General features: G+C 38.1%; 1 long non-coding RNA gene across 2 annotated transcripts; it reads left to right on the top strand.

The window, feature by feature from the left end:
• Positions 1–795: 795 nt before the first annotated feature.
• On the top strand, positions 796–13,865 carry LOC126955546 (uncharacterized). 2 transcript variants are annotated; one of them, XR_007725968.1, is made up of 4 exons: positions 796–1,051; positions 1,919–1,985; positions 2,858–3,111; positions 13,408–13,865. It is a non-coding gene; the product is annotated as an uncharacterized LOC126955546 (long non-coding RNA). The 2 variants fall into 2 exon arrangements; XR_007725969.1 differs by lacking the exon at positions 796–1,051 and adding an exon at positions 1,624–1,689.
• The last annotated feature ends 5,657 nt before the right edge of the window (positions 13,866–19,522 follow it).

Below are 19,522 nucleotides of genomic sequence, written 5' to 3'. Positions count from 1 at the left end.
ATGTACTGAGCAACTTCTACATGCTGGACCCAGTAAACAAAGCAGACCACGTCCCTGCCTCACGGGCTTCATAGGATAGAGGGTGATGAAAGACACAGACAAAGAAATACATGAAATAAATTGGTAGGTCAGATGGTAAAAAGTGACAAAGAAAAATAAGAAAGAAAAGGGGGCAAAAGGCATACTAGGCCCAGAGTGTGTGTTAAGAGTCCCTGGATGGAAAGGGAATTCCAGGGTAAAGTAGGTCTCTTGGAAGGCTTGGCAGTGGCTGGAACAGAGCAAATGATAGGAACATCAGATCAAAGTTCAGAGAAGTGGTTTAGGGGAGGAGGTGGAGGGAGATGGCTGTGGGCCTTGAAGCCACTGCTTCAAGAGAATACAAGGCTTTGGATGCATTAATAATGGAAATTATTGAATAAATGCTGGGTTTGTGCATGTCCCCACAGTGCTCCCAAAGGTTTTAGGAAAGTTCAACCCATCTCAGGTCACCTCATCCACTAATTCTTGGTTTTGTTGATGCTTCCCCAGAGTATATGTTGAGTCCCAAGGACATTTAAGAATATCTGCTGAGACAGCTAATGAGAAATAGTGTCCCTTGACAATCCAGAGACAGAAGAATGATAAAAGAGATGAAAAGGGAGAGGAAACTAACAACTTGTGTTATGTGCAAGGCAGTTTTCTATCCACTGATTTTTAAATGTTGCTACATAACTGCAAACGGTATATTATGAGATTATGATATTGAGGTTCAGCAAATTTATGTGACCTGTCTGATGAGACTTAGAATCACTGGTTAGCGATCGCAACCTACCACACATTGTGCTTGACATTCTCCTAGATCTTACTGCATCTTGACAACATCTCTTCGGATAGGATGGATGAAACAAACAGGGAGAAACAGCAAAGACAGAATTTTAGAAACAGTAAAAAATGAAGATTACAAAAAGAAAAAGAAAAAACTTGGATAATTATATTAACAGTATTTCAAGAAAATGCTTTCATTCACCTCAAATTTAAACTACTTCCATCATCCAGAATATTTGGAATACCCGTAAGTACCAAGAAATAGTGATTGCTAATGTTTCTGTAATCATTATTAAGCACAGCACACATTTACATGGTAAATTGTGAACCTGAAGATTCTTCGAAGTTAAGAATCACTTTGCTCATTATATATATGAAAAAATGTAGGTCAAGTGAGGTTAAGCAGCTTGTTTATATTCACGCAGCTAGTAAAGAAATAGCAAAGTTCTGATCTAGTCTGCTTGACTCCAGAGGTATTCTTGAACCCTGACCAAATCAGACGCAGGAGATCAAAGGAAGTGGGTAAGACTGGATAAGGCAGTGTTCTTGAAGAGCAGGGCCTGGCCAGTGGATTTTTGTGAATGTGTTTGTTCTGGGAGACCCACAACCTCTTTCTTATCATCTATCATCCTCCCCTCACAGTGAAAAGGAAATGTGGATTTATCATATTTTGGTATAGGGAAATTTAACAATTGTTGCCAGTCTTCCCCATTTGCGATATTGCTCACATTTTCCAGAAGAAATGAAAATGTATTTATTATTCTTCACAAGGTTTTTTTTGTTTTGTTTTGTTTTCAGGCATTAATACTCCTGAGGTACAGCATCATTAGTGTGAGCTTTAATTCTCTCACGTATTAAAAAAATAGTAACGCTCGCAGAATTATTGTAAGTATCATCAACAATAAAATATTTGGGAGAGTTTATTTGATACGAGGAGTTGGTCTAAGCACTTTACACAATTTAATTGATTTGATTTAAAAAAACAAACAGCTCTTTGCAACCGAGACAAAGTACTGTTAAATACATTCTTTAGAGAGAAATAGATGGAAAGCCCGGCTTGGTATTCAAAACCAGGAATTTGGCTCTGATGTTCTTGCTCCTTGCTTCCTGGCAGTTCTGCAGCTTTGTAAGATAGAGACAGCACCAGCAAAGGAACTCAACATAGAGCTGTTTTATGAGAGGTAAGCGCTGCAGGAACCATGCTTCCCTCAGTGGGGAAACTTCCCCAATTTTGCCTAACAATTTCGTGAAAATCTTCCCTTCTCAGTCATGCTCATCATTTGATCTTGGGCTTTTTAATCACTTGCCCTTCCTGAATATCATTATTTTAAATTAAATTGTTTTTACCTGCAAAATAGAGCTAATAATACTGACAGTGGCAATATAAAAATTATTGAGAATGAAATATTTTTGAGCCACAATTCTTTGGGGAAACATGTTAGTAGTAGTATGAGAAAGATCAGTTGCTTCTCGTCCTAAACACTGCAATTCCTAATTATTCTTCCTGACCCTAGACCCCTTCTCACTTTGTTCCCTTCGCGAACAAGATTTTCAAATGAGTGATCTTACAAGTTAAAACCCGGATACTTGTAAAATGAATAGTGATTCAGATAAAGCCCAGATTAAGCCCATACCAACTTCTTCTCCAAAGGCCTCCCATGCCTTCTGTGTTCTACAGTCACTCTAACATCTCAGCCTGTTACTGAAGCCCCTTAATGATCTGATTCCAATTGACTTTTAAACTTCCTGTTTATCCCTTTGGTTCACCAACTAACATACTCCTGATATGGTATTTAGATGTTCCCTCTTCCATGCGTGTGATAAGACTTTTTCCTCCAACTAGATCGGCTTTTTCTTTTGTCCCCACTTGTCCAAATCCAGTGTAGAAAAGCCACTGAATGCAAGGAGTCTACCGTTTGTGTAGATTCAAATTCCTGCTCTGCTGCTCACGATGTCAACTTGTATGTGTCAGAATTTCTTTGGCCCTCAGTCGTAGCTTTTAAAATGAAAAGTGACTTACTGAGTTGTTTTTGTTGCTTTGTTTTGTTTTCAGAAAGTGTCTAGTCTGCTGCCCAGGATGGAGTGTAGTGGCATGATCAACACTTATTGCAGTTTCAACCTCTGGGCTCAAGCAATCCTCCAGCATCAGCTTCCCAAGTAGCTAGGACTGCAGGTGTGCACCACCACACCAGCGTAATTCTTTTTTTTTTTTTTTTTTTTTTTTTTTTGTAAAGATGCATTTTTGTCATATTTCCCAGGCTGATCTCCAACTCCTGGGCTCAAGTGACCCACCTGCTGGGATTACAGGTGAGAGCCACTGCGCCTAACTCACCGAGTTTTTATGAATATTAAATAATACTGTTTCTAGAATAGACTTAGAATACTGTTTCACACATAGCAGACACTAAATATTTACCCATGACAAAAATAACAATGATACTACCTATGCCAGATCTGATTCAGCAGATTCTTTCTCAATGAACCAGTCCACGATAACCATTCTAGCCTGATTGCACCCTCTCATGGAATCCCTAACATTTTCTCTATGACTCTATATTGGCACTGAGGAACCTTTACTTTTTTTGCAGATATATTCATAGTCAGTTCATCAGTCAGTCAATCAGAAAACAACAGTCACTTAGGGAGCACCTATAATTGATTGGTACTTTGAACAATGAGGATACAGCAGAGAATAAGAGGCATAGAATTTCTCTGTATAACTGAAAATATTTATTATGAGGCCTCAATACAAAAATAAATATAACTGGCTTCTAAGTATTGAGGAGTTTATTTATATGAAAATCTGTGAAAAGAACATGCAATATCTAGAGACAGTAAGTACTAATGTCCTGAGTCCAGAACAAGTTTGGATGGTGTGATATAAATCATGTCTAGTTTGGCAGAATAGCATGGGCATTAGTAAGAGTTGGTCTAAGAAAGATTGACAGGGGCAGGATCATGCATGACCTTTCTGGTCATGGAAAAGATTTTGGATTTTACTTCAATGAGAAGCCATTAAAAGATTTTATGTGGAGGACAAACACGGTTAGGTATGCAATGCAGTAAAATCACTCTGGCTTCTAAGTGTGGAATGGCTTAGAGAATCTGGGAGAGCATGAGTAGGCTATTGCAGTGCTTTAGATGAGAATGACTATGGCTTGCACTGAGGTGTTACTGCTAGATTTGACGCATTCATGGTTTTCCATTTTTCCTACCAGATTATAATGCAATATTTGATGCTTTTGAGTCTGCCCACAAGACAACATACATTCAACTTTGCACACAGTAGGTAGGAATATTTTCTTATAAATGAAGCAATGCATACTGTGGAAGCTAAAACTGGAAACACAGGTGAAAACGAGCAAGACATCTGCTCTTTCTTAAGATCAAAATATTCAAGAGACAGAAGGGAAAACAAACTACTCAGTAACTCTTAAGGGCTGCTATTTTTATCATTGCAAAAAATATATGCACATCAAACATAAAATATGCTTGTCAGCAAATCTATCACATTTTCAACTTTTTCACAGAGCAGCTGATGTATAAAGCAGTTGGTCTTGTGCCGTGAAGATGCTTAAATGACTGACTTTTGGCAAAGGCCATGAAAATAATCACACGAACCCTGCTGTCTTCCAAAGATCAAGTCTGCTTTATGCCAGCTTGGAGAGAAAATTAAACATATAGCTAGAAATTTGATATTTTCTAGGAAGTCTAAATTTAGGTGGAAAATATCCTGGGGTGAAGATACAAAAATCCATATTTCAACTCATTATATTTCCCCCCAAAAGACTTTTCTTTTTGTGTTTCTTGTTGCATGGTGGTTAAAAGCACAGTTTTGGGGTCAAAGGCCTAAATGCCTCTTCACTATCTATGTGACCTTGGCCAAGTTAATTGGCTTCTCTAAGTCTCACGTCCATAATGTGAAAAAGTGACAAAATATTAATTGTAAGAATAATAGCTTACACTAGTTTAGTGTATACTCTGTTCCAGACGTCATTCTAATACTTTAGATGTGTTAACTCCATTACAGTAACAATGGTATTATGAGGGCTGTACTACAATAGACTGTATTGGTTTCCCAAATAAGAAAGTCTAGGTACTGAGGCAAGAGGGGGTTATGTCACTTGCTCAAGGCATTATACCCAGTAAGTGGCAGAGCCAAGACTTATATCCATGCATAATAATTTGAAATTCTGAGATTTTCTCTGCTGTGCTATATCCCTAATTTCTGCCTTTAACCACTGTGTTTCACTGCTAAGGAAAGATGCATACCACAAAATTCTTGTAAGCATTCAATGACATGTAAAATAATGAGAACTATGCCTAACACAGAGTAAGTATTTAATAGTTATTTGTTTTTAAAACATAAAGAGCAAGAGTGAATGACATATATGTGACCACATATGGTAAAAACTTAGTATTTTTAACCAATATTTATTGAGTACCTACTAGTCATTGCATTGTATTGAATACCCAAAACCCATTGTTTTGGGTGCTCTGATATGTCATTGGACAAAACATATAAAGATGTTCTAACTAGACAGGAAGAGTCACATAACCAACAATAATTATAACAAATAAGTAAACTATGTTGTAAATTAGAATACAATCAGGGCCATGGGAAAAACAGATAAAAAGACACAATAGATGAAGGGAATATTGAATGGCACTTTGGCTGGTGATAGTTGCTTGACATTGTTAATAAGGTAGCTGAAGTTGGGTTCATTGAGTGGGTGTGATTTGAGGAAAACTCGAAGGAGTTAAACAATGAGGTATTTAAATATCTGCAGAAAGAGTAGCCTGGGCAGACAGATCAACCAGGACCAAGTGGAGTTAGCAAAGGAGCCACAGCTGGTGAAGTCGGCGAACAAACAGGGGATCAGTCATGTAGTTTAAATACTTTGGCTATTATTTTTAGTAGAGTGGGAAGCCATTGCAGGAATGAGCAAAAATCAGCAAAATCTGACCTAGTGGTTAAGCACCCTGGCCACTGTGCTGAGCATGGACAACAGGGAACTGGAGTACAAGCAGGGAAGTCTATTAGAGCAATACTCACCCCAATCCACTGAGATGATGGCAGCTCAGACCAGAGGGTCAGCAGGGGAAGTGGTGAGCAATGGCAGAATTCTGGATGCATTCTGAATATATTCTGAGTGCCAGAAGGAATCCCCCCAAAACTGAATATAGAATGTAAGAGAAAGAGACATCAGTGGTAACAATAAAGTTTTTGTTCTGAGCATCTGGAAGGAAGGAGTTGTTATCACCTGAGATGGGAAAGATCATGGGTAGAGCAGGTTGGGGAGAATTTTTATCTTTTATCTTCAACGCTGTATCATACCTGTCATAATACATGACAAAACTAACAGTAAAACCAAAATAATAAACGCAGCTAACATCCATTAAATGCATATTAGGCTCACTTTGTTTTTAATATTAGTTGTCAGTCAACTAGACTGGATTTAAGGATGCCCAGATGGCTGGTGAAGCATTGTTTCTGGGTGTGTCTGTGAGGGAATTTTCAAAGTAAATTGACAAGTGAGTCAGTGGGTTGAGAGACGATGACTACCCTCAGTGTGACTATGCATCATCCAATCTACCATGGGTGCAGCTATTAATAGAACAATGCAGGCAAAACAAAGAGGGCGGTAAGGTTACTTGGCTTCCTTTTTGTGTATCTCTCTCTCTCTCTCTGTCTCTGTCTTCCAGAGCAGTAAGTCTTTTTATCCCTCCTGACTGTGGACAGCAAACTCCAGGTTCTTTGACCTTTGGACTCTGGGATCCACCAGAAACCCTCCAGGGGCTCTCAGGCCCTCAGCTTCAGACTGGAAGCTGTCCTGTTACCTTTCCTGGTTTTGAGGCTTTTGAAGTTGGACTGAGCCATGCTACTAGCTTCCTGGGGAGCCACGCTACAGGCTTCTTTCATCCTCCACCTTGTAATCACTTCTCATGGGACTTTGTAATCATGTGAGCCAGTTCTTCCTAATAAACTCCCTTTCACACACACACATGCACACACGCACACACACATACAAATGTTTATATAAAGTGGGCAGAATATATATACATGCACACTGTGTATGTGTGTGTGTCCTTTGGAGAACCCTGACTAACTGAAACCTCATTCAATGCCATAATAAATCACATAGTTTTATTATCTTCATGTTTAGAGATAAGGAAACTAAGGCCAGTAAGATAAAGAAACTTACACACATATTTTACAGCAAAGCCAAAATATAACGCAAAAACATTTCTAGTCCAAAGTCTGAAATCTTGACAACTATGATCAATAAATATGCATATATAATCCTCTTACATATTTCTAAATTCCTTCTGCTATTTCTTAGGTTCAAGTGCCTTCACAATTCTTTAACACATCTAATGTCATAGCTTCTTATCTGATATCTCTTCCTCTAATTTTACCAATCTGCACGTTACCAGAGAAGATATCTTTACACGAATTTCCAAACTAATTATATCAGTTCTTTGCTTAAATCCTTCAACACTTCCACATCATCTACAGACAGGAATAAAACCACCTTACCAATTTACACAGATCCTGTGGCTGACACAGTTTGTACTCATGTAACAACCAGTCTTTCCTGACTTTGCTAACTACACCCATATTTTGGCAATGTGCCCAGGCCCAGGAAACTAATCTCATCATGGCATCCACATTAATATTTACCTGTGACTAGTCTAGGGGTGAGCATATATAATCCTACTCTCACTATTGAAGTAAGAGTAGAATTTCCAGATAAAATACATAGTACTCAGTAAAATTCTAATTTCAAATAAGTAACTTTTTGTTAGTATAAGTATGTTCTGATTATTATACTAAACAGTATTATTGCTTACGTGAAATTCAAATTTAACTGAGCATCTTGTATTTTTATTTGCTAAATAGGTATCCCTAAACAAAATGAAAAATCTACTGGGAGCTTCTGGAAATATTTTTTTCTCCTTTACAAAAAAAGAGGAGCTTAATGCAAGTCAGGAGCCTTTTTCTCCCATTCTCTCCCTCCATATCTGGGACATTGTTCTGAGGGACTAAGAATATTTGTTGCTATGGCAGCCATTGCAACAATGAGAGAAAAACCAAGAGAATGCCCAAGATTCAAACCCAGTACCCTAATACTTTTGAGCTACTGAATCTGATCCAGGACAGTTTACTTTCAGACACTGATTAGAATCTTGTATTCCTTAAGTGCCTTAGGTTAGGTTACCTATTATTTGCCACTGATGGCATCTTAAATGTTATAGACGGTTTATGATCTGGTCTCTATTTACATCTTAGTCCTACTTTTGCCACCACCAACTATGGGAATGTATCTTCCAGTCTTTTCAAATTATTTGTAATTCCTGAACAATGTCCTCTTACTCAAACTTTCACAAAAGATGCTCCCCATCTCCTAAAACATATCTTGATCCCCTGATACTCTGTCTTTAAAATTAGTCATCATTTAAAATTATGATCAAAGGGTAATATTTCATTACCCTTTTTGAAATATTAATGTTTTAATAAATTGATATTTTTTATTAAACTGTTGACTAATTCCATTCATATTTGGTGAGCAGGTACAATGTGTTAGGTGCTTAGTATAACATGTGGTAAATACGGACAGTGCTCTGCCCTTAGTAAGCTTGCAATCTAATGGAGTGCCCAGACCTCAAAGAAATAATTATGCTGGAATTTAAGTTCAACTCTGAAACATGTGAAAACACAAAAATATAGGAGGATATAAGATAATAAATTAAGGTTAACTTAACTTTAAAGGGATTAAGAGGGTCAAATAAAGTTTCTCTCTGGAGAAGAAATATGTATACTAATATATTAAGGGTCATTGGGAGTTAGCCAAAGGCGGAGTTGAAGGAAGAGAATTTCAGAGAGAGGACATATCATGTGCAGAGGACTTGGAGGAGGAGGAGAAAATAGCGGCTTTCAATGAGATAGTGAAGGCCAGTGTGTTAGGAGCCTGAAAATTGAGAGATGAAGTTTGGTTTGCAGAAGAACAGCCCCCATAAGAAGCCTATGCTCTAATCTCCAGCACCTGTGGCCATGCTAACTTTTTGGCAAAGAAACACCACGCGTGTGACTAAGTGAAGATCAATGCTGGAATGAGGAGGTTATCTTGGACTATCCAGGCAGGCTCTATGGAATCACAGAGTCCTTATGCAAGGCAGGAGAGGCAGAGCAAGAGAAGATGTGACACTGGAAGCAACAGAGATCGGAAATACGTGATTACTGACTGAAGGCCACACAGCAGTAAATATGGGGCCTCTAGAAACCGAAAAAGGCCTGGTAATGAATTCTCCTCTGAGCCTCCAGAAAGAACACAGCCCTTCCAATCTTGATTTTAGCTTTGAGTCCCATTTCAGATGTCTGGGTTCTAGAGCTATACGTTAATAAATGTGTGTTAAGGCACTAGATTTCTGGTTATTTTTATAACAGTCCTAGGAAATTAATAAACATGGTTATGAGCTAAGGATACAGTGTGGGAAGAGTAATAAGGATGTGGATCTATCCATAGAGCCCAAGGAATCTTTTGACAGGTTTAAAGCAGGGATGACCATAATCAGAGGTCTTATCAAAAAGGTCACTTTGGAAGCTGGACACAGTGGGTCACACCTGTAATCCCAGTGATTTGGGAGGCCAAGGCAGGGGAATCACTTGAGGCCAGCAGTTCAAGACCAGTCTGGGCAATGTAGCAAGACTCCTTCTCTACAAAACATTTAAAAATTAACTGGGGATGGTGGCTTACGCTTGTAATCTCAGTTACTCGGAAGGCTGAGGTGAGAGGATCACTTGAGCCTGGGAGGCCGAAGCTGCTGTGAGCTAGGATCGCACCACTGTACTCCAACCTGGATGACAGAGCATGCCCCTGTCTCCCTCCCATAAAAAAGAAATTCTAGAATGGATATAACATGTAGTAGAAGAGCATAAGAGTGGATGACTGGATTCTGAGAAACCCTTTACAAAGGCATCAAGGCGGTCCATGCCAGAAGTGATGGTAACTTGGTATGGCAGTGGTGTGAACGTGGTGATACACAGAGGGGATTATAGTTGAGAGCTATTTTAGTGCTATACTTAACTGAATTTGAAAACCTAATATGGGGAGTAATGGAGAAGGAGGTGTTATGTCTGGCTTTTAGTTTTCTGGCTTAAGCAAATAGGTGAATGGAAAAAGAAAAGAAAAAAGATAAAAATGTGGAAGCAGTTTGGATAATTAATAAATAAAAGGTGGCTAGAAGTGCTATTTTTGGAAAGAGAGAAAGGTATTCAGAGCAAGGTCTGGGTGAGAGGCTTAGTGGAGATGGTGAGATGAACTCTCTTAATTTTGACAGAAATGTGAGCTAGTCTAGGAAAACAATGTTCATCAGGAACCTAGATAAATGGATCTGGATGTCAGAAGATGCATCAAGTCTGAAGTATGCATTTGGAATATCTTGGAAAACAGATGGCCTTTGAAACCATGGAAGTAGGTAGCAACACCTAAGGGGGGAATATAGAGTGAGAAGAAAATAATCCCCAAATTGAGGAAACCAACATTTATTTATTTTATTTTATTTACTTGTTTTTGACATGGAGTCTCACTCTGTCACCCAGGCTGCAGTGTAATGGCGTGATCTCGGCTCACTGCAACCTCTGCCTCTGGGTTTCAAGCAATTCTCATGCCTTAGCCACCCAAGAAGCTGGGATTACAGGCACTTGCCATCACACCCAACTAATTTTTGTATTTTCAGTAGAGATGGGGTTTTACCATGTTGTCCAGGCTGGTCTCGAACTCTAGACCTCAAGTGATCCATTTGCCTCAGCCTCCCAAAGTGCTGGGATTATAGGCATGAGTCATTGCACCCCGCCTTGAGGACACCAAAATTTAAGCTCATGTAGAACTAGGGTAGGTGCGTTGTAGCCCATTGGCCAAATCCAGACTGCTGTCTAGTTTAGAAATAAAGATTTACTGGAAGACAGCATCATTCACTTGTTTACATATTATCTATGGCTGCTTTTGCCCTACAGTGGAAGAATCAAGTAGTTCCCATAGAAATCTTATGGGGCACAAAGCTTAAAATATTTACTATCTGATTTTTTAAAGAAAAATCTGTTGACTACTGATACAGATGAGGAATAAACAAAGAAAATCTAAGAATGCTCAGATAACAAAATAAAACTCTGCTATTTTACTGGTCTTTATTTTGAATTGCTCATTTCTCATTCCATTATTCTAAACATGCTTTTTAGATATGAATATTATTTGTCACTTTATTGTAATTATTTTATTACATGTCTCTTTTCAATTGATCATGAACTACTTAGGGCAGAGCTTCCACTTTGTTTCCATGCGCATCCACAGCAAGGGTCCCCAACCAGTCCATGGCCTGTTAGGATCTGGACTGCACATCAGGAAGTGAGCCACAGTTGAGCAAGTGAAGCCTCATCTGTATTTACAGCTACTCCCCATTGCTCATATTAGTGCCTGAGCTCCACCTCCTGTTAGATCAGCCAGCAGTGACACTAGATTCTCATAGGAGCAAAAACCCTCTTGTGAACTGTGCCTGTGAGGGATCTGGGTTGCATGCTTCTTATGAGAATCTCATGCCTGATGATCTGTCACTGTCTCCCATCACCCCTAGATGGGACTGTCTGGTTGCAGGAAAACAAGCTCAGGGTTCCCACTGATTCTATATTACGGTGAGCTGTATAATTATTTCAGTATATATTACAATGTAATAATAATAGAAAGAAAGTACAAGACAGATGTAATGTAATGTGCTTGAATCATCCCGAAACCATCCCCTGCCCCCAGTCCATGGAAATACTGTCTTCCATGAAATAGATCCCTGGTGCCAAAACATTTGGGGACCTCTGAGCCACAGGACCTAACAGCACCCACAGCACATAGTAAGTGCTTTGCTTATTGAGTGAATTCACAGAGTAAGGTCAGTCAGTCCATCATTTATTCAAGGATTTTTGGAAAGCTGAAAAAAGCATGCCTTGACTAATGACAGAATAAAATTTAATAGGACTCATAAACAGTTCTGGTAAAATAAGATAAAGTTTTCAGCCAGTACTAACAATTTTTTATTTATTTTTTTAATAATAAAAAAAGATTACACAGACATCCCTCATTATTATGCATTTGGTTTTCTCTTGAAAGTCTGCCTTCTGCCAAGAAGAATTCAAGTTTTTGGAAAACTTTCAAACCCTGAAGGGAGGATTTGGACATTTTTCACAGGAAAACAATTTTTGGAGAAAACAATTTTTCACAGGAGAAACAATTTTGGAGAAAGATTTTTTTAAGGTGAAAAATCATGCAGAAGTAGAATAATATTTTGCATGTTATATTTATAATTAATATTTTTATCAGAAAATGTGTAAATCTAGAACTCAAAATATAACTGTGTGTGAATTAGGATTCAGCAGAAGTAACTTGTCCTGCTTAAAATTTGAAATGACACATATATTTATGTTTTATATAGGTGTATCTAGTTGAAGTCAACATGTAACACATTTTTTTTTGGAAATTATTTACTTTCTATATTTTTCTCCTCTTTTAAAAAAAAGAAACCCCTTAGCTATTAATACAATCCTTCAACTACAAGATTCTATAATGCTGAGGTCCTCAATGGCAGAGAATGTATTTAAGCTTCAAATTTCCACTGTCTTAAGTGCTATGCAGCTGTGGAAGGGTGCTTGAACCCGTTTGTACCTTGGTTTCCTCATTTATAAGCTGAAGATCATATCATACACACCAGTAAATCTCTGGTAATCTCTGTAAGGCTGAAATGAGTTATTGCATGTAAAAGTGCTCAGAATAGTACATGGCACAGAGCAAATGCTTAATAAATTTAGTTAGTATTAGTAGTATTTTGGCTTAGTGTTGAGGTTCAAGAATTGGATTTGAAATTAAGTTATGGTTGACATATTGGGAGAGTTGGGGTGTGTATCAGGATAAAGCTCATACTAAAAATTCTAATTTTACCAATTCCTAATTTTAGTAGCAAAGCATAAAAGATTAAATCCTGCTCATAGAAGCATCCTGTGCAAATTTTAGTAGCAAAGCATAATAAAAGATTAAATCATGCTCATAGAAGCATCCTGTGCAGGTGCTTCTGATTCAGAGATCTTTTCCTCCATGCATTTAACTTTGTTCCTAGCCTAAGTAAATGCTCAGTGAAAACTGATTTTAAACGGTACAAAAGTTAGTATTTCCATCTAACATCTACACAATTTCACAGACAATGTTGGTATAGTGGATGTTATAATGGGGTTCACAGATCCTGATTCAGAAATAAAGAACTTCATAAACCAGGTGCCAGGAGAACTTCCAGCAGATAACCCTGTATTATCAGCCTCCCATGAGGACTGTCTCACTTGAAGAGGCTATTTGCTCAAGGTTACAGCCTTTCTGGGGTGGCCAGTATTCAATGACTGATTGAAACAGGGGAGTAAAGACCTGGCCTTCTTACTCCAACACAGAACAGCCCTGGAGGGTGGTCCCATCTGCAGAACTCCCCACACAGCTGGGTAAGGTATCCCTCGAGACTGAATCTTTCCTTGACTTCTCTCTCTTCAATTCTTCATCTTTCCCTTATCTTCCACAGATGCTAACTCCAAGAGGACCTCCTAATAACCTTTCCTCATGCAGATCTCCAGGTGAGTCAACTTTCTGAAGAATCCCACCTGTGACAGGTTGTAAGAAAATGAACTGAACCGTTTTGAGACTTTGTGAGTCTACGTGTGCCTTGGGCAACAAGTTTCAGGCAAAAGCATTTTTTTTTCTATTCTGCAATATTCACCCATTATAAAAAAAGAAATCTTGCAATAGCTTTCAGATATTACACCTTTTTATGGTAGGGTTTGATCTTGGCTCCCTTTTCCCATATAGAAAATCATGGAGAACACCTTGCCACTTTTCCAATACACTCTAAATTCTCAATAGTTGGACACTTGGTTTTTTCCATCTTGGAAACCACACTACATTTTATAGAGCCTTGTACACAGCGGATGGATGATGAATAAGTTGGTGACTGACTGTATTAGTGAAGTAAAGAACAAATGAATATAAGGATCTGGCTCATGCAGCAGTTTTTTTACCCTGAATGAATTTTTCAAGGTATAAAATTATGCAGAGACACTGAAATTAAAATTCTAAAATAATAATAGTCTGGAGGCCCTCCTGCACAAAAGAAATCTTTAGCTATCGGAAGTTAGCAAAATTTTAGAAAAGAAATTGTAAAAAAGGAGAATTGGCAGCAATGTTGAACTTCTGAAAGCAAGATCATGTAATATACAAGCACTTAAGCAAGCAATTATGCCAAATCTCAAAAGGCTGTTTTGATGTGCTACTTGAGAGTACTATTTCATGTTGACCTTTGTGTTAGAAGATGTGACTGTGTGCAGCTGTGCATTTAAAGAAGATGAATGTTAAGTGGAAGGCCAGTGAAATGTTGAGTAGTTCCTATAGGGCTTGTCTTTGGACTTCCATTGCTGAGTGCTGTTACCTTAGTTTGGATTGAGAGCCTCTGGTATTGTGTGACTTCCAAAAACCCCGGCAAACATCAGCCATGTTCATTCTCCACCAGGAAATCAATATCATAGTTTGAAACTAGAAATTCAACCAATTATTTACACTAATTAGAGTCCTTAGATGCCACATTACCCGCAGAATGAAGTTGAAACATTTTAGTGTGGTGTAAGATACAGCACAATTTGACCCATTTCTAGTTTATTGCCTTCCACCTCAACTCCTCCCACTTTGGGCTCCAATGATCAAAATCTTTTACATTTTCTATATGTTTCCACTTGGCCAAAATTGATTCCCCTTTATTGTGGTTAGTTTTCCTAATTCACCTTTTCTCCATGCATTTAACTTAGTGACTAGCCTAAGCAGTCCTTTGGATAGTTGAGCCATTCATCCCCCATTTTATGTGCTTTCCTGGAGATTGTCAGTTGCAATACCTTGCTTGCCCTCCACCAAGATAAGTGTGGGACATGAGTAGGCCACACAGTAGAATTTGAGGTGGGCAGATAAAGACCAGTGGAGGTTGTTTTTGAAAACTGGTGCATGGTTGTTGGGAAACAGAAAATCTTTCTTTGTTCTAGCCTGTCAATCATTAGGACCTAGGCATAGAATTATAAATCATAATTTCCACCAGCTGAAGTGATTCTGCCTGAGAAAAAAGTTAAAATGTCAAGAGAAAAGCTGAGGAAGAGTGGAGAGGGAGCAGGGAAAAATAAGAACAAAGGAAGAGAGGGGAGGTAGGGATGGAAGTAGGGGGAGAGTGGGGAAGTCCCTCACAGCATTGCATAAGTCCCTGGATTTCACCATGCCTAAAGTGAGATTCTCCTTCAGATATGCTTTAAAATAATTCAATAAATCATCTTGTGACCTTAATCTGGTTAAGTGTTATTTTTGCCACTACAACCTGAATAAGGTCTAATATTTTCTACAATATTATCTCAAAAACTTGTATAATTGACTTGGTCTGCTTAGAATGTTTTCTAGTCTTTGGCTATTTGGCTAATGTGTATCCATTCTTTAAAACCCATGTTTTAATCCTTGGGTATATACCCAGTAATGGGATTGCTGGGTCAAATGGTATTTCTGGTTCTAGATCCCTGAGGAATCGGCACACTTCTTCTACAATGGTTGAACAATTTACACTCCCACCAACAGTTTAAAAGCATTCCTCTTTCTCCACATCCTCTTCAGCATCTGTTGTTTCCTGACTTTTTAATTATCGCCATTCTAACTGGTGTGAGATAGTATCTCATTGTGGTTTTGATTTGCATTTCTCTAATGACTAGTGATGATTAACTTTTCCTCCTATGTTTGTTGGCCGCATAAATGTTTTCTTTTGAGAAGTGTCTGTTCATATACTTTGCCCACTTTTTGATGGGATTTTTCTTTTTTCTTGTAAATTTGTTTAAGTTCTTTGTAGATTCTGGATATTAGCCCTTTGTCAGATGGATAGATGGCAAAAATTTTCTACCATTCTGTAGGTTGCCTGTATAAATCATTCTGCTATAAAGACACATGCACACGTATGTTTATTGTGGCACTGTTCACAATAGCAAAGACTTGGAACCAACCCAAATGCCCATCAATGATAGGGTGGATACAGAAAATGTGGCACATATACACCATAAAATACTATGCAGCCATAAAAAAGGATGCATTCATGTCCTTTTCAGGGACATTGAAAAGGACATTCTCAGCAACCTAACACAAGAAGAGAAAATGAAACACCACATATTCTCACTCATAAGTGGGAGTTGAACAATCATAACACATGGACACAGGGATAGGAACATCACACATTGGGGCCTGTCTGGGGGTGGGAGTCTAGGGTAGGGATAACATTAGGATAAATACCTAATGTAGATGATGGGTTGATGGGTGCAGCAAATCACTATAGCACGTGTATACCTATGTAACAAACCTGCACATTCTGCATATGTATCCCAGAACTTAAAGTATTATAAAAAAATCCCAAGGTAAATGTCAACATATCTAAGAAAGCCATTTCTTTCCCTTTCTTACCTCCATTGAAGCCAGGACTGCATCATTCCTTCCTTAGAGCTACGAGTATCTCATGATTACTATTTTACTGGCCACATTAGTTGGTGATATAGTTGCAGATGTGTCAGCTTATCCTATTTCATTAGAAGGGCTTTTCAAGTAAGAGTTTGACATTTTTCCATCCTATCATTTTTTAAAAAATTTTTTACAGTGTGGCTGAAATAAAGTATTCACTAAATGCTCACTAATTTAAAATTCGGATTCTATTAAGTTGTGCATTCATTTATACTTTATTAGTTACCTAACATAGGCAAAGGTGCATGCTAAGCATTATGTGTATATCATGAAAATAAGTTTTTGGTCATGAGTACTGCTATTTTATCCACTTAAAAATAATAATACTGACAGCCAGAGGGTTAAGGTCACACAAATAGAAGGTGGCAGAATCAGGACTCAAACTCGAAGTGTCTGATGCCAGATCCTGGCTCTTAATATGCTACTGTGTATTTTGTATGAGCAGAAGCTCTCAAAATTAATTGAGGGCAACTAGCACACAAGCAAACTACCTCAGTAACAAGTGACATGTGCTTTGCTAGGCCAGGAAAGAGAGTGACACTCTGTCAGAGTTTGTGGGTGTATACTTATTTTCTATTGCTTCATAATAGATTATCACAAATGTAACAGCTCAAATCCACACCATTTATTATCTTAGAGTTCTACGGGTTAGAGGTCTAGGCAGATCTCAACTGTGTTCTCCCTTCAGGGGCAGGCACTCAAGGTGTTAGATGGGCTACATTCTATCTGGAGGTTCTGGGGAAGAGCCTGATTACCAGCTCATTCTGTCGTTGGAAGAATACAGTTCCCTGCAGCTGTAGGACTGAGGTCCAAGTCTTCTTGCTAACTTTTGGTTGAAAGTCACCGTCAGTTCCTAGAGTCCACCTATCTTTTCCTACTGCACAGATACAACCATCATCAAAGCCAGCAATGGAGAATCTCCCTTTTGTCCAATTCTTCTCATATTTAAACTATCTTTCCAGGAAGATTCTAATATATCTTCGAAGGGGTCGCCTGATTAGGTTAAGTTCACCAAGGATAACTGCCTTCCCTTGAGGGAGAATCTGGGACCGTAATGACACCTGCAAAATTCCTTTGCAGCAGCACCTGCATTAGTACCTGATTGAATAACTGGGAGAAAATGAACACACACCAAAAACCAGGAATCTTGGGGATCATCTTACGATTCTGCCTCTGTGGGGCAATATATTCATTTTATGAGAGTCAAATTTCTATTTACCTATTGAAATCTTTCTTCCCAAGCATCTCTCTTGTGCCTCATTATCCCTCCCTGACAGGAGCTACAATTTCTCTTAATGCTGGATGGAGGGATCCAGATGTCGTAAATGCAAACCTTTCCTGCCATCAGACAATACCAGAAATCAGTGTTTCCTTCTGAGTGGTAGACAAGAGTACATAATGAAGTGACCAGATTTTGATGTTCTGAAATACGGTTCACAAATATAATAAATGAAAGAAATATGGGTGTCTAGCCTTGGGAAGAAAGGCTGCATGGAGACATCTCAGAAAAATTGAAAGGCAAGAAAACCAATCACAGAAGAATTTGTTTCCTCACATCTGCATTCTATTGGTGCGTGGTCTTCTTCCCACAAGAAGGAACACCCTTCCTAAACTTACGAAAGTAAAATAGAAAGTGCAAAATTGTGTTACATCACCTTTATTGCCATTCATCCTAGTATAGCTCTGAAACTGGTTTTCTCTTCACAAAGAATAGCGCTAATGGGTGTCTATTTCTCCCATTCACAGGAAGCAAATCTTTTCTTCAATCTATCATTAAAGAAAAAAATCCAGGGATATTCCCAGCATATTTATTTCATGCTATATTTACAACATTAATGGGTAACTCAAATAAAATGGAGTTCGTAAATGGTAATTAATAAATTTAATCACTTTGAACTATTATATCAGTTTCAGAGGCAAACCAGTCTCTGAGCTTCTCCATTATTTTCACTTATCCTTTTGGTCATTTTCACATTTATATAGCTTTTAAGAGTTAAGCGATCTTGCATTTTTCACACAGCCACCATGGTTTTTCTGACTCTTATTAAACATGAATGGTAGGTGACTTCACAAATATACTGAAAACAACTTCATTTAGCTTAGAATTGATTGTCTGAAAAATCAGATCATACACAGCCACCTGGAAGAAAATACTCACACAGAAATTTCCAAGAAGAAACTAAAACCAACGAAAAATTGATGCTTCCCAATGAGGTAGGAATTCTAATTTAATGTGTATATCTAGATCTGATTCTCTTGGGATCACGTGCTAATTTGGTTATATATTTGTTCAATCAATTTAGAGATGTGGATAAATAAAAAGTAGGTTCATTTAATTTGTAAAAGATCAAAGCAATAGATCCTTAGCAGCAATATTACAATTCTACCTTGAACTAGTTACAGTTTCATGAATGAGCTACATTTACATTTTCGTTTGTTTGTTTTTAAGATACGTGGTAGAGAAGTAGAAATAGCTTCTCTGGGCAGACTCAGGTAACACCCAAGAGACCTGTATCATGGGTTGGTATCTACCATGTTTGGAGAAAGAATAAATGTTTAACCTGAGTGTCTAGTTTTTCATTCCCCTATAAACATAGACTAAGATGAAGTTTCAAGTATAAGGTGTTGATGTGGAAATTGAAGTAACCCCAGGTAGATGAATGGAGATATAGGAAATAAAAGGAACATCAATTCAAGAAGAACATGATGCAACCACAAATAATGAATATTATGTAACAAAAAGAACATAAATTAAATTAGATAAGGATCAATACAAATACAGTTATGAATGCATATGAGGAACAGCACGGGAAAATAAAAACACCTAATTAGTGAACAGGGATGCAGTGAAATGAGAGAATTGTTTCTTTGCACTAAATCTCTATTCATGTCATATATAATAGTAAAAGTAAAAAAAATAAATGGAAGAGAAAGCAACATTTCAGGGTGCACTGTCAGAGTAGTTTTGCCATTGGCAATGGTGATGGTTAATACTGAGTGTCAACATAGTTGGAGTGAAGGATACAAAGTATTGTTCCTGGGTTTGTCTGTGAGGGTGCTGCCAATATATATTAACATCTGAGTCAGTGGACTGGGAGAGACAGACCTACCCTCAATCT

The sequence above is a fragment of the Macaca thibetana genome, chromosome 5 (genome assembly GCF_024542745.1).
Source record: "Macaca thibetana thibetana isolate TM-01 chromosome 5, ASM2454274v1, whole genome shotgun sequence".
Taxonomy (NCBI): domain Eukaryota; kingdom Metazoa; phylum Chordata; class Mammalia; order Primates; family Cercopithecidae; genus Macaca; species Macaca thibetana.
This window is presented reverse-complemented; position numbering and strand designations above follow the sequence as displayed.